We start from the raw sequence: 16,928 nt of genomic DNA, 5'->3' as shown, positions 1-16,928 counted from the left end.
TCATTTCTACTCACACTGAAAACTATGACAATAATTTTTACATTGGATTTCCAAAATTAACGCGCTTTGAAAATTAATGTTAGTTTGTAAATAAGAAAACCTATGATAGGGTGACATTTTTCTCAAAAATATTAATTTCTACGAAAAAAAATGTACCGTAAAATTTTTCTCCAGCATCATGAAAATGTATTTCTAAAAAAATAATACCTACACGAGTATCATAATAGGTATCGTACCGATAAAAGGTAGAAAATCATACCCTAGGTTTCGAAAATAAAAATCCCATTCCACAATGATATATTATCCACTTGAAAAACCATTCCATCTCATATCCACTTGAAAAACCATATTCCATCATATTTTTTATTTTGGCTGAAAAATGTAAATCCACAATCATAACATCAGCAATGCTCACATGCTCCGAACTGTAAATTAATTCACCAACTTGACATTTTTTATTCATTAGTGCTGTTACTTGGCAGTTTCAATGTTGCCTATTTGCCGCTGACGGGCTAAATGATAGCAATGTTAATATTTCTTTTTCAGTTCCACTCATACTGAAAACTATGATCATAATTTTAAGCTGGATTCCAAAATAATCACAGAGTGAAAGTGAATGTTAGTTCGCGTATAAGAAAATCTAAGATAGTATCTAATATCGACGAATCACCATTTTTCGCGCTTTTTATTTCCGCATCTAGGGTCAAAACACAAATATCAGGGAATTATCTTAACTTTCTACCTTCATACCACAGTGCAAACGACGTATTTTTTTTAATCGGATAAAGGCACCAGATGACGTCGCACTCCAATGGAACAGTTGAATGAACTTGCGCACCCAGATAATATAGGGCAGCAGTAACGACCCTGCACTATTCCACTCCGAGTACGCCAGTCCTCTCCCATTTCCACAAATTCATTCCGCACAAATCCCGAGGTGGTTTTCTCCACTTATTCTCTCATGACCTCCTCGTGGTTCCGACAGCGCCTAAGGCCCAACTTGCACGATCTCCTGGCGTTAAGTTCTCTGCCCGAAAGACGACAGAACGGCGTGAGGCGCATATTGATGACTGTAGATGAAGACATCGGCAAAGGGCAATGTTAAAAGGGTTTTCATCCATTTTGCCGCTAGACTTCCGCTCTGACCGTTGACTCCGTCGCTGGGAACTTGATCGCAAACACAAATCCCAGAGCAATTTCAACTCAGCGTCCAAATGCAATTTGGCGGTAATGGATTTCCATCGACTTTATTTGCATGTCGTCGCATTGAACCCGATTTTAAGACCATCTCTCTCTCTCTCTTTCACGCACACACACAGGCTTACCAACATCAGAAATCCTCGGTCTGTCAAATCCATCAACAAGGAAGGAATTAGGGCGGAATAGGAGAGCCTGAACGATATCACCCCCACCATACACTTTTGAGGACTAGCATGAGGAAAACCTTGAGCCTTACAGGTACTTACTTACTCAGTGAATAAAAGACAAATTCTGCCGCCTCCCTTTCCTTTTGGGGTTGATTTTTCTTGTTTACAAATACAAGTACTACTTAACGCTTTGAGTGCAAATAACGTACTATTACGTTCCGGCGAAACTTCGTAGAAATGCGAACAACGTAATAATGCCTTCTCCTTCGTATTCTTCTTGGTTAGTCTTCGGATTTTATCGCCTTTTACATTGACTCCGTTTTATTTACGGTCTATATCTACTTAGGATTACCACAATATACACTAGATGGAAGAGAGATATGGCAGTTTTTATTTCAACTTTCTACTTATGGTATTAAATTACCAAAAATGTCTAAAATTTGGGAAAATTCCCCGCGATGGAGTAAGATTGGATATAAAGGGATAGCCCTGATAGTGTTCACTAGGGTCAAAAAAATCTCATCCATCTAAAAAAGGTGAGGATCAGGTTGGTGTGGTGGCAAGAGGGCTGGCTTTCCGCCTTGTGGAACCAGTTTCAAATCCTGGCGGCTGCGGCGATTTATAAGAAACTGACGGATCCCAGCTTGAGCGTTTTGTGGAGAGCACTTCAAAATGAGTGCTCCGTCGCGACGGTCCGACGCGTCGGTCGGATAGGACGTTAAAACGTGGTCCCCTTGGCGCCTATTGCAAAGAGCAGGCTAATGCTGATGCTGGGTTTCTTACTCTTCACCATTCCTTCTTAAATATTCCCTCATGTCTCAAATAATCACATCGATCGCCTCCTCCAAGTACTGTACCATAACTAAAGTGATAAGATACAAACAGCTGTAGTAATTTTCAACACTATTATATTCGCTCTAAACCTATTTCAACGCTTACACGTAACTATCAAGAGCTGTCTCTGACAGATTCGGCTCTTGATAGTCTTATTGCAATAAATTTCCACAAAGTGAACTTGTCAACGATCGATCTGAAAACTAAAGTGGTATTTTTATCATTATAAATCAAGAAATAGTAAAATACCATATGTCATGTTTCAAAGTATGCCAATAAGAATTAGTTTATTGGTATGGTATTAGGAGGAGGCGACCGACAGCTGAGGTCATTTGCGCCATGAGGGAAGGGTAGGTGAGGAAGGGTGGAAAGAAACCCGGCGTCAGCATTAGCCTGCTCTTAACGAAAGGCGCCAAGGGGATCACGGCTTAACGTCCCATCCGACGGACGGAGTGTTGCACTTGAAATATCCTCCACACAACATTCAAGCAGGGATCGGGCATTCTCTGAAAATTCTCTGCCATTCCGGGATTTGAACCTGGGCCCACGGGGTGGGAAGTCCACACTCTAGCCACCACACCAACCCAATCCCCAATTAGTTTCTTTCATGAGCAATAGAGAATATAAATAAATACTAGGCCGAACCTAAACACTCAAATCACTCACAAGACGCACCTATTTTTTTGCGACAAGTTAATGGCTAATTTCCGTACAACTACTGCCACACACCTATGGAGGCGGCTTTCGGGGTCTCATACAGAAGAAGGAAAGGGGAAGTGAATGATCATGGAAAATTATTGGATAGGATAAGGCAAAGGAGTGATTAAGCACAAAAGATTACGAAAAAAGCGAAGAAAAGCAACATTGACTCGAGATCACAAATACATACCAATTTGCTTGAGACCTCTGCGAAAAATTGCTCTTTAGACCAAATCCGCGAGTCGAGTGAGTGTGGGAGTGCGTATTTATGTCTTTTTTGTGTCAGTCATCTTTTTTCCCCATTTTTTCATGACCTTTGATCCTTCGTAATCCAATCACTTCTTTGCCTTTTCCCACTAAACCCTTTTCCATATCTTTTCATAATTCACCAGATTTTACGTCTTGGTGAATCATTTCTCTCAACCAGTGACGTTAATTAGACGAAATAATGCACCAAATTGGATGATAACTTGATTTATTATATTCCATGAATATAATTATGGCCGGAGCTGAAATACAAAAAATATTAAACAAATACTATCATTTCCAAAATCGGTATCTTTTTCTAATCAAAACTGATATCGCACTACTTTGGCCATTAATTACCATCTTGCGAAGGCATGGAGACCTACACGGCATGAAAGAAATATGACCTGAAAGCAGGCATATATTCCGAAATATAGATTAAAACGGACTTTCGTGGAAATTCCTCTGATAAAGCCACCTTTATGCAAAGGCAATTATCGTTCGCCACCTAAAATCGATCATTGGAATTTCCAAACATAAATATACACGCCGCTAATTCCCACATAACAAGCATTTCAATTACGCAGGGGATACAAAACATGTAACACTGCTTGTCCGCGACATACGTAATACCTTCTGACTCAGACGAAATACGCAAAAATATCAATGCACGTATTTGTTTCTACGACCTTCAGTGAAACTGAAAACGTAGTAATTTATCTCCGCCATTACACTTAATTGTAAATTTGATAAATAAAAAAAAAAACAACTTAAGCGTTAATCAGGGAAAAAAGTTTCCTTGACCAATATTTTAACCCTCCACTTGGGATATGTACATTCGAAGTGACCCTTTATTTTCCTAGTCATCGCGCAACGACGTTCAAAATTCTTTCTTAGCCTCTGCGTGTCATCAATAGAACACCCTGCCCAAAATCGTAAAAAATTATTCTTCTGTCGCTATTTTTAGGATTAAATACTATAATGTGTTAGTTTCTGACCACTACATGTTGTCATTGGTTTATATATTCAAGAAACTGCTTCTAGTAGTTCTATTTGCACATTTAATAAAATTATTTTAGTGCACTTCTTCTATTGTCAACATTGAAAAAGTATGCAGATGAATTTTGCTGAATGATTTCCAAAATACTTTGCACTGAGCCTTTTAATGGAAAAAATTACCATTATTTATACTTAATTTTTCACTATATTGGTTCCAAATTGTTGATTTTTTCTATTTGTGTTGCTCAAAAAAATATTTTTTCTAAAGGGTTATAGCTCCAGAAGAATTAATAAATAATTCATTCGTTCAGAAAATGATAAAAGCTACAATGAAAACAATGCTCGACTCAAAAATGCAAATTATACAATGCTTAAAACTCCTGAGTGAGAGGTAATGATATTACCACAAAAAGAAGAGGAATGCAATGAATATCATGTAAAGCATTCTTACCTCATCACTACCACGAAAAAATCTTGATCCCCTCAGCTTAAAATTAATTTTCTAAAATTTCCATGCAACTATGCGTCTTTTTAACACGAAACTAAACTTACCTTCCACGTGTTGTTCTACGATTGTATTTATCAGGCCGTTATGCCTCATAATGTGGCCAACAAAGTTGCTTCCGTATCTAAGCTATATACCCTCTTTCTTCACCCGCCATGTCCTGCACTTTATCGTTTCTCCTCCTCTCCGTCCACCTCACCTTCTCAATTCTTCTCCGGAACCACATCTCAAACACCTCTAGACTTCTATAGTCCTCCTTCCTAAGTGTCCACGTTACCGCACCGTAAACTGCAACCCTCCAGATCAGAAACTTCACCAACTTTTTCTTTAAACTCTTCCATGACGATCCTCTCATAAGCTCCATCCTATTATCGCACGCCTCCTTTGCTAACGCAATTCTGCTCTTGACGTCATTACAGCTGTATCCGTTTTCCTCAAATATGCTGTCCAAATATTTTAAATGCTCAACCAACTCAATTTTTCTCCCATCTACTTTTACCTTCAGTCTCAAATATTTCTATCTCGCAATGCTTTACAAAATACATACAACTTTATATACATAATACAACTTTAGAACTGGAAAAGTATATTTTCCTAAATCGATAGTCGCAGTTCTAGAATACGGCAGGTCTATATACCATACGCTGCATCTACCCCCTTAGGTAGATGCGTAAACACATTCACTGTCAAAATCGCATTAGGTTAACATAAAAATTGCACGACCGCAAGTCCAAGAAATAGCCCCTGTTCAACTCAGTGCATCTACCCGAGGATTTGTCCAGCCATGCATTTGCGCGGGTAAATTCATAGCGAAACACGGCTTTATTTACGATTTTCCTAGGCAACAGAAATATGTGACATGCCTACAACGGATTACTTTGCTCCCAGTTATTCTCCGAACGTGGCTGCAGTTGAGGGTCTGTCTCTTCATAAACAAAGCTGAAGGATTTAAATCACGGTCCGCTACACACGCACGCGTACTAATATGATTCCCCCACGCAACAACTCATATTGTCCTCACGGCTAGCGATTCCATCTTTAGGCTTAAGCGCCATCTGGCCGTTGTGCCTGCCGTGTGATCACATTTTCCTCCGTTACTTTCCTTACTTCTCCCACACATTTCACATCCTCTGTTTTCCACTTCCACAGGAAATAAACTTTCGCGAGACCAGTAGCACTTGCCTCCAGCGGGATGGCCATTTCCAATAAATACCCAGATTAGAGGCACATGAGCGTGTGCAATGTGTGCACACGTACACATGAAGCAAATACCGAACTTGAATTGTTCAGAGAAATAAATAGGGAATACAAACCTTCAACACGGAAATGTAAATATTTGTGGAGCAGTGAACTTCGACATTAGGAGCTCCGACGGCTAAATCAACATCGCACCGCTACACCTTAATCCGAAGACAAACACAACATTGATGATCAGAAGGCGAGCGGGTGCTTTCACGGGAGTACGAATAGAGGAAAAAGTTCTTCATTCGCATGCGCTCCTACACCTTCCATTCGGGTCCACTTCGTTGCATAATTCATGCAGCAACAAATCACTCACAAGAGGCATCACAACAAAAATGAGAATTGATCACGTACGTACATTGATCTGAGAATTCCATTCAATCGGGTCTCGATGTACGGACGACTTATTCATCGGTACATTCACTTTGTACACCGCACAAGGGTCTTCGTCCAATCACTACCAAAATCTGTGCATATCCCAGTTCGCTGCGCCTAAAAAAAGCAAAACTGTTGAATGATGAATTTCGCAAAGGGTTCTGCTGTCTCTTGAACACGCAGGCGTCTAGTTATACTGCATGTATATCTATATTTATAGGTGCTATATCAAGGAAGGATTACTAAAATATTTGGCATGGATTTTATAATGAAATGAAATACGACATAGTCCCTCCCATCACATAACTAATAATGAAATATAAGAAACCCTACACGTGCCGAAAACTGGGAATAGATGCATTGTTACTGAATAAAATGTTTCAGAAAAAAAGAATAGGTATTCAAAATAATATGCGAACTGCGGTACTGATAATCGCATTGCCCTAAGCTCGGCAGTTTGAAATTCTATACCTTTACATTCAACCAACAGCAGAGGGGTGTATTGTCCCGATATATCCAGGTACTTAAATCGTTCAACTGAAATCAACAATATACCGATAACACCCCTTTTACTCAATCGGATATGTCTCATTTTAACACGTATGACCATAAAATACCGTGTTAATCGATAAAACTGACACTAAAGCTACGACAAAAAGAATAACTATCACTTTTCCAGGATCGTATAGCAAAAATGAATTGTGGCATTACGGGATCATGACTCGCTTTTTGAGTAATATACTTTGACTGCGAGTCTTTAGCCTTATCTTTTATCAAGATTAAAAAATCCACGCCTTAAAAACGAAGCCTTAAGATGCTATCGGAAAATATTCTTGGAATTGGACTAGACCTAGGTGAATGCTAGGCCAAGGTGCACGTGAGGTTGAGCCTCAATATGGTGAAAAAAACCATCAAGTTGAGCTTGCCCATAAAAAATACTGCTTTGGTTAGGACGTAGGCTAGTAAATTTTGTTTCACTAAGACAGTTGTCCACAAAATAGGATGAAACAGTCTCGGGTGTTCATCCTGGTCAGATTTGGCTTTATTCTGAAGTTTCTACAGCTTACTCCGCTATTGTCTTCAGAAAATGAGAATAATGTAATCGGCCAAAGGGAGATAGCGGGGTAAGCTGTCGAAACCTCGTCATGAAGTCAAATCTGACCCGGTTGGAAACCCAAGTGTTTTTAATCCAACTTACTCGCCGGGAAAAAATGAAGTCTTTCATTTCCCACAAAATATTTTACTTCCGCCACGGGTCCTGTTGCTTCTATTCAAAGGATGATAAGAGGGCTATCTACACACCTATCATATACGTCTGCATCGATATGTCTCCACAAATCTTCGAATTAATACGTAGCAGAGAGTAAGTCAGCAACACAAATTAGTACAAGAGAAATTGATAAGATAGGAAAATATATGTTATCAAAGGAGTTAGGGCCTGTAATGAGTAGTATATTAAAGCTTTATTTCTACCATTACTGCATTTATAAAGCAATGACGTCTTTCAAATGCGAGGCATGAAGTTATGCCTAATGTCAATATTCGGAAGAAATACAGAACACTCGAATGGTTCCTCATGTAAATAAATTTTTCCAGAAATTAATATGAAAATAAAAAATATGGTTACTTCTAGGATTCTGTAGTTGTTTTCTCTTATCTTAAGTTTGGAAATTAATATCATGAACGCAATATGGAAAAAAAACTTGGAAAAAAAAGGTTTGCTTCAAACCATTTTTTTAAATAATATGCTTTCCTAATTTCTCGATCAAGGCCTCCATCAATCCCCAAGTTTAACGTGCAACATGTTTTGTACCCTACGTGTTTGTATCAATAGGCATTTGGGTCTTACTACAGATGCCATCGTCAAAAAAAGAAGTGTATCAAATTGGTCTCAATATAACTGATATTGTAATCCGTTAAAAATAACCTTGATATGAAGGTCAAACTGTACCTAAACGTGTTCAAGCATTTTATTACGTTCGTCGGGTAAAATTAAATATCGTGAGTAACAGAAAAAGCCAAAAAAAATCAAAAACATATATATGATCCACGTATTTTTAAGTACTCTGAGATAAAGATGCACACTCAAAAAAATGTTTATATAAATTGGATATAAAAAATATTTACTGGACCCGAGCTCACCAAGTATTTATGACCATCCCCTCAACAAAATAGAGCTACGGGAAATGTATTGATTCATATTTTCACTACCACAGATTATTCTCAAAGTTTATCTCTCGGTTGATTACAGCTCAATTTGGATTTTTGAAACACGGTTTTTGAACTATCTTTAAAACTATACTAAAAGGATAAAATATGAAATGTCACACCCACTCCATCAATCATTCACACTCTTTAATCGACTCCTTTAATTTTAGTCCGTTTATCACTGGAAAGACTATTTTCACATATTAAGTACACTGAAACTTCCTCTATAGCTTACGAAAATATTAATTTCACGATAGTATAAATTAACTTTATCTGTCATGGCGTATTGTATACAATACATCGACATCTAATTTACGAGAAAGCATTAAATTCAGACCAAAAATAACGGTATATATGTCCCGGGAATGAGGAGGTAATGGATAATATTAAAATATAAAGTATGGATAATTTTATTTCGATTACCTTTTTAACGATATAAGGCTAATTGAATAAAATCGAATAAAAGAGTGAATACAGCCCTTTTCAAAATAGCTTAAATTCAATCAACTTAGCGAGGTTTTTAAGTCTACAAGTGTGGTTCACAGTGACTCGAAGCGGCGCTGGTCGACTTAACTTGACTTAACTTGTTGTTAAGAATGATAAAATGTATCGACCGTGTAAGTAATGAGGAAAGTCCTAAGAACAGTGAGAGAAATGAGAAGTCTTATAAAAAACTTAAGCAGAAGACGGGACAATTTATTTGTTCACATTATGAGGCATGATGGCCCGATGAAAACAGCCGTAGATGGAAAGGTGGACGGGAAGAAGGGCAACGGACGGCCCCGAATGAATTGCATGTGACAATTATTAAGGATGTTAAAGAGAAGGAATACGTCACCATGAAAAGGCTAGCCGATAGGAGAGCGGAAAGGAGAGCTTCTTGAAACCATTTATAGGATTGTTGACCTATGGTGATGATAGTTGTTAAGAGGTCAACTCTCCCATAATTCTAGCTGATAGCATAGGGGTTAGGGATGCATATCGATTTTCTAAAATAAATACTGAAAGTTCTCTCAGATCGATTTCATGGTTAAATACATAATTAATTTCTTGTTTCGGGTCTTAATAAGCCAAATTACGTTGCTGTGAACGACGCTTAATGCAAGGAAGAAACAATAGAGAGCTAGCCCGAAATAGCTTGAGATGATTTAATGCCATAAAACATGAGTATGTGAATGTAGTCGCTAAAGCGCAAAAATCAGACATCACACGGTGCATTGTTTGTCACGTAAAATTCTCGCGCTTCTCGCAAAATAGTCGAGGAAGCGAAAAAGCCGCATGAGAGGCAGGTGAGCCCCATTATCGATTAATCGCAACTTTAAGATTCCCTAACCCCGCTGAAGCGTCCTCTTTAATGCGGAGATAGTTTTGAATTCAAGTCATTGCGGCGGCAATCTCGCGGAATCACCCACGATTACCTCGAAATGGCACCGATGCGAATACATCGCGTGGTAACACCACCATAGCCACAAATCACTCCAAACGCCTCCCGTCCGCATAGCCGCACTGACCGTCCAAACTGGAATTCCCGAATCAATTGCTGTGACGATAAGAAAACACGTTATTATGATTGTTCACATGAAGTTCACAGCTGAGACGATTTACTAGATGACCACGTCCACCGACACAGAAAACAATACAAGTGATTTCTAATAAATATTTCCAGGAGCTCGGCATCATATTGTAACAAAGATCTCTCTTCTTTATCTCTAACAACCGTTATCGCTTTTCACGTAGCAAGTACTTCAGAGATGGAATTTGAAGAGGGCAACTGACAGCTTCGGTCATTTCCGCCATTAGTGAAGGATAGGGGAGGAAGGTTAGAAAGCTGACATCGGTCGTAGCCTGCTCTTGACGAAAGGCGAAGACGAATGGGATGTTTCAACCAAGTTTTTCGCCTAATATTTTATATTTATATTTCCCATATATTTTTACTTAACAATTTTTTTCTCCTAATCTATACTGTCAAAATTCTCGTTTTAACCAGCTAGAACCTCATTGTTTCAACCCTTACATTGCTGGTGAAATACATGGAAAACCTAAGTCCATTTTGTAAGTTCACTTGATAAGGTACTGAACCGTTAAAAAAGTTTGACTTTAAAATAAAATTATTTCAATATTGCTTAAGATGTAATTAGTTTAAGCAGCTAACAACTGAATATTACGTATCAGATTCATTTAGTATCGAAAGATATGAAAGTGTTAAAATAATCCCAAGATAGGCGTCTTTTAGCGCGAGTACGCTGATAAATTTTCTCTCAACTTTCGGAATGGATGAAGAATTTAAAGCACAAAATGAAGTAAGCCCTTTTCGCATTTTGAAGACATTATAATGTGTTATTGATTATTAAATAGTTTTCATTTCATGTAAGCTTTCACCTACGAGTAATATAGGATGAAGGACGAATACGAAAAATGCACGCTATAAATTCGATTGGGCGTTTACTGAAACAGAATTAAATTCCTAAAGTCACATAACTGAGTTTTTCATACGCCAATATTCTAAATAGGATGTGTCAGCAATGTGTGCAATGTTTATGAGGAAGAAAAGATAACTGAAAGAAATATTTCAACGAAACGTCGAGAAGCTATTTATGTTTTTATTGAGGGTATAGAAAGCTATTGCAAAAGAAATAGTATCCTCCTCTAGTCCTCAGAACATCTACATCGATGCAGATAATATTTTGAACATTTTAAGGACATAATTTCCATGGCTTTTCAAAAAAAAAGTTTTCCTGAACTTTCCCTTTTAATATATTCACGGCGGCGATAGGATAAGCATTTTTCAATAATAAATTACATGGTATTCCAATTTTCACTCCTATGGCGAAATAAAGTCAGTGAAAGTTGTCCTAAATGGAATAACAGAGGGAGAAAATCCGCAAAACCGATTATTTTGCTGTAATGTCAACAACAGAGCTCAAGGAAGGCGTAATAAATTAATAATGAACAAGAAAAGAGAGGATCATAACATTGACTGCTACCTCGCGGTAACAAATGGCCAAGCTATAAATATTAATGAAATGAACCTCCAACATACATCAAACTCCGCCGAGTAAATTTGGAATCAGGTAGGGTTATATCCGCACGTCATCGAGGCTACAAAAACACGTCAACAATGCCAAAATGCGTGTAACACTCTTTTTCCATTAATTACCGCGTTTTAATATGGATGTAACGACTTACGTGACCCATATTTGCAACTTTTTGCAAAAAAAATGAGGCTCTGCTTCGGAGAAAATAAATGCACGCTTTTTTTCAGGCAGAAGGAATCGGTGAGGATAACAGAAGAATGATGCGGGGGAGAGTTTTGATGAAGATAGTTTATCAACTAAAGGAATTCAAATGTGTCCCGTTGGGATGTTGTTGATTTTTTTCCACACTTAATATCTCTTCCTCGATAAGTTTATTGTCGCTGGATTCCGCCTTCAATCATGCCTTCCTTACCCAACCCTGGAGAAATTTATACATATACATACCCTCATCGACGTGGATAAACATTGCCGCAAAAGCGATGACAACCAGTACGAATCATTGTTCACGGTGAAATTCGCCAATGATATACGGTAATATCACATTACAAGCATCACATAAAGGAAACGATAAATTAAGAGAGTTTAAGAGAGAGAAAAGAGAGACCAAACGGATTGTTATGGGAATCAGTTTTTTACCCCACACAATAAAACACTTTAATAAATGCTAGGCGAAATTTAGTTGGAGCATTTCCTTTTTCTGCGTTAACGGTTGATGTCCTAACACCCACCGCCACTCGCCTATTGAGGAGGCTTGCGTGGTGGTATGTAGATGTAGATGCAGACGTATTACAAAAAATCACTGAAAACCGCGAAAGCCTCAACGAAAAATAAAACTTATATTCGCTCGATATACAAACTAAAACAAATTTATTTTCTCACTAGCTATATCTCTGAGCTACTTATTCAGGTCGCAGAAATTTCCTCCAGTATTTTTTAAATCTCATGAATGAGTGTCCCAAAGTTTCATACACAAACATTCCCAAGAAGTGAAATGATCGTAGTGGGTAATTTATAAATGGTATCATAACCTTTGGTATGACATAAAATTTGTCTTAAGCTACGTTTTCATAGACGCGTCAGAGGCGCACGCGCGCGACGGGACGCGTCATTTCTTCGCGTGAACAATTCGCATGCAAGCGGACCTATGCGTTGGCGAACCGACGCGACGCGTCGTGACGTGTCGCAGGCTATCCGCTGCCCGCCCGCTATCTGCAGCAGAGGTACGACAATTAAACAAATGAAACGTGAAGACCAAGGATACTTTCAAAGTAGCTCTTTAGCGTTAGAAAACCAATGATAAAAATAAATCCATCACATTCCATCATTCAATCAGAGATGTCGAAAAAAATCTTAAATGAATATGCTTGAGGAGCTAAAAATGGGTTATGGTGAAAGCAATAACCACAGAGAATGTGAGAAGAGAAATGGCTCGAGCTGGGATAAAAACTTAGAGAAACGAATTTTGAAATTTAAGAACCCCATGAACCTCACGAAATCTCTTAACCCAGGGACATAACTCCAGAGCTCTTAAAACTTTTAAAATATATCTCGGTTTTAGCACGGCCTTCGTAGGTGAGCTCGAAAATCTTATTTTTTGATTGACCGTAACGCGGTAACGCAGTATACCCGGGAGGGAAGGGCCAAATCAGGAATCCAGGAAAGAAACTCAACCGTAAAATTGCTCGGAAAAAACTCGCTGTACGCGCAGGATCTAGATGGCGCGGCGGATGATACTAAGAAAAAAACGGTGCGCACGAGAGGCAGCACACGGCAGAGGGAAGGAGAGAATATTTACGATCGTGAAGGTGTATCCCTCCGCCGTCGCACCTCTTAGTGAGCAAGTGACGTGCTAATAGCGTGAAGTTGAATCGAATCGTTATTCGGCGTGCTTGGCAGGGAAATTTAAAATCCTCTCACCTTTGCCGGTGGACCGTTTTTATGACCGCGATCCTAATCGGGCGGTCCAACCAAAGTAGTCCATTCCCCCGAGGGTTATCTTTTTAAGGGCTGAGGAAATTGAGTCGTTCGGTTGAAGGTGAAGACCCGAAGGCGTGGCCTCCAAACCGTAATGAGAGTAGGGGCGTGAACCACTTCCCATAGCGACAAAGGGACGTTGTTTCCGGATGGATGTTCCTTCTCCTCGTCATAAAAATAGAGTTAAGTACAACCCTAAAAGGAGTAGTATTAGTAATAGTAGTAGTAGTAGTAGTTTAGTTATAGTTCCTAACAACTTATACCACGGAGTAAGGGTATACGTAACGTTAAGTTACGTACGTAAGTAAGAATATTGGTATAGAAGTACCAAAAAATATTACATACCAGAATATTTATCACATAAGAATTTTCATAATATTGCCCTTATTATATCTTATTTCACTCATAATTTGGTACACAACAACTTCACAAAGGAAAAATTGCTATCACAGATCATTTTAAATCATGCAACAATTGCCTACAGACCTGAGTATCTAAATTAATTTACCAATAAACACACTACAGGAATTACATTTTATACAACAGGGTAGTTTTTCTTTACGTACTCACTTGCATAAGATGTCATTACGATAGGATTTTCCCACTATTCAACTTATGAAAAATAACTCGATGACTCGATTAATCGAAACCACCGATCGTAAATGAACTATTCTTGGGTTTTCGTGCGGGTCAGAAAATCTTAGGCAGCCGACGTTTTGGGTTCCGCCTCGTTACCAATTTTCAAGGCTACTGATTAAAATTCGAAGTGACTTTGAAAGATCGGCATCAGGAGGGGTAGGATTTTTCAATTCCCCCAAAATTATACGGAACACAAAACGTCGACTGCCTTAATTTTTCAGACCCGCACGCAAGCCCGAGAGAAGTTCAATTATTGCACTGGCTGTAAAAGTGTTTAATAATACACCGACCATTATTTGAACGTTAATGACAGTTTTACCTACCACTTTTGGCATTTGATCATTGAATATTCCATATAACACCAGTAGTTCATTTGTATACTTGCCAACTTCCCATTTGTATACTTGCCAACTTCTTGTTTTCAATCGAATATTGCTCTTCACAACTGAACAGTGTTGACATAGTGATATTTACTGATAATCTCTGATAAAAAATGGGTATGAGAAATCGATAAGCATCGATGAATAATCGCTTTTTCAACTTCAATCATCGACATCGGAGTACGATTAATTTCAGTCATCTAAAGACCATGGCTTTAAACAAAGTTGTTTTAAGGCCTTTTTTATTCTTAGTTTATTGGGTCAACAAGATGACAAAATTAGGGTAGAAAAAAGATTTTATACTTTCCCACCGAATTACGAGGTTTAACTTCTCTCGGGATTCTCACTGGGTTAGAAACTTCATTTCTGCTGACGTTTCGAGCTCCGACTTGGGGTTCATCCTCAGGTCTACTGAATGTCGTTTCGAGTAAATTTTCCTTCTTATAATGGACTTGTTTTTAGTTGCTATGTCACATTGTTATAATAACTTTTATTGCAGCACACTATATTTAATTTACCACCCTAATAAATTATACTAATCGTTCACCATTTTCTACGGAAAATGGCTGAATAAACATTGGTGACGTAATGAGGACGTATGCATTAAATTAATTATTAAAGGAATCACGAAGGAATTAAAGGGCTACAATTAAGTGAAGAGCCAATTGCTGAAATGGCCAATTGGCATTCAATAAAATTATCAAACTCATTAGCTATGGCAACCACCCAGGAAGCGTTGCCAAAACGCTTAGCGCTACTAAACGACCTTTTCGTCCCTGTATATGTTTTCATAACTTACTTCATAGGTCTCAGACCGTTCTGATAAATAGTAAAAAATCACACTTAGGCTTAATCATACGATAATAGGCGTAGGAAATAATTTAAAACTGGATGATTTGTTTATTTAAGTGAGAAATCTAAAAATCAAAAATCTGTAAATGACCTTAGTCGACGATGATAGGATCGAGCTATTACTTCCATGGCCAATCATTTTGCGAAGAGAGAGGATGTGCCGATTCATTTTCCGGCAGCATTACTACCATAATATTTCATTTGCACAGGTTCATGAGAGAGGGCGAGGAAAAACTATTGTATACTCGATTTTTTCAATATTTTTTTGCAATTCTCGAAGACACTTGCGGTAAATATTTAGCGAAAGGGCACGTACTTGTCATGCGTATTAAATATTATTTAGAAATTTTATAAACTCTATCAATAAAAGAATTCTTTTTACGATTCTCGAAGTCACTTGCGGTAAATATTTGACACGTACAACTCATGAATATTATCTTTTGGAAATTATATGCTCAATTGTAGCTCATAAATTCATGTTGAAGCAGAATTAAAAATAAATTTATGAAAAAAATTAAGCACACCATATCTGCTTTTGATCGCTATGCAGAGCTTAGCGAAATTATATCACCCATTAATATAGAAACATAATTTATCATTCAATAAACATATACACATCGTCAGACTATTATAATTTAGGTATTTAAAATTATAATCAGGTATAAATATTCACCCATTCTAATTTTGAAATTATAATGTAAGCATGATTCACGTTTCTTATCGCCTTCTTTCAAATCCCACCCTTTCGCTGTAGTGAGTACATACCACGAGCACTTTCCGCATTGATATTTTACGCTGAAATATGTCTATTCCCGGATAACGATTACATTCACACATCCATGCACTTCATCCGCCTACATGCACTATCCGGAGAGTTACACGAGCGGAAATGGTGACCTAGCTGAGGGCATTGCGTCAGAAACCTCGCGTCAGTTGCTTCCAGAAGAAACGGAGAGCTGAGACCGGCGGCTTTATTCGCTGTATTATGTTTTTCATCTCATTTCCCAGCGTCTCCGCTACCTTTTTTCTCGAATAAAAAAAAGACCTTTCACGAGAGATTCGTTGACATTTGGGAAGAACTCGACAATAACAAGAATACACAACTCAACTAGCTCCACTCAAATTTGAGAAAGAGCTTAGGACACAATTCCTCGGCGTCTCCGATACGAAATGTAGAGATGCAAAACCTGAGTTTTTAAATCCACACAGTTTTTCATAAGAACAAAGAGAATAGTGAAAGGTCAATTTTCTTTAAGATTAGTGTGCTCATTCAAAGGTAAATTCTTAAGTAGACTAGGCCTGGATTGAAAAATCTCCGAAAAGACCAAGAAAAATTCATGCGTTCTCCTACGTAAAATTTGACCTCATAGGAAAAGTAACGTCAACTTTTGGCCGTAGAAGTAAACCTACATTGCACGAAAAATGCAACACTCTACTGGTACGCAAATTGTAATTGCATTTACATACTCAAATTTAGGTCTCACAGTTACCTTTACGGTTGTGATTTCTCTTCATCTAAGCCTCAAAATTATTTAACCTAAACTACCACGAAGATCTATAAGGATATGATCAT

This window comes from Ischnura elegans, chromosome 3 (assembly GCF_921293095.1).
Source record: "Ischnura elegans chromosome 3, ioIscEleg1.1, whole genome shotgun sequence".
NCBI lineage: Eukaryota > Metazoa > Arthropoda > Insecta > Odonata > Coenagrionidae > Ischnura > Ischnura elegans.
The sequence above is the reverse complement of the archived record's forward strand: the minus strand, read 5'-3'. Positions refer to the sequence as shown.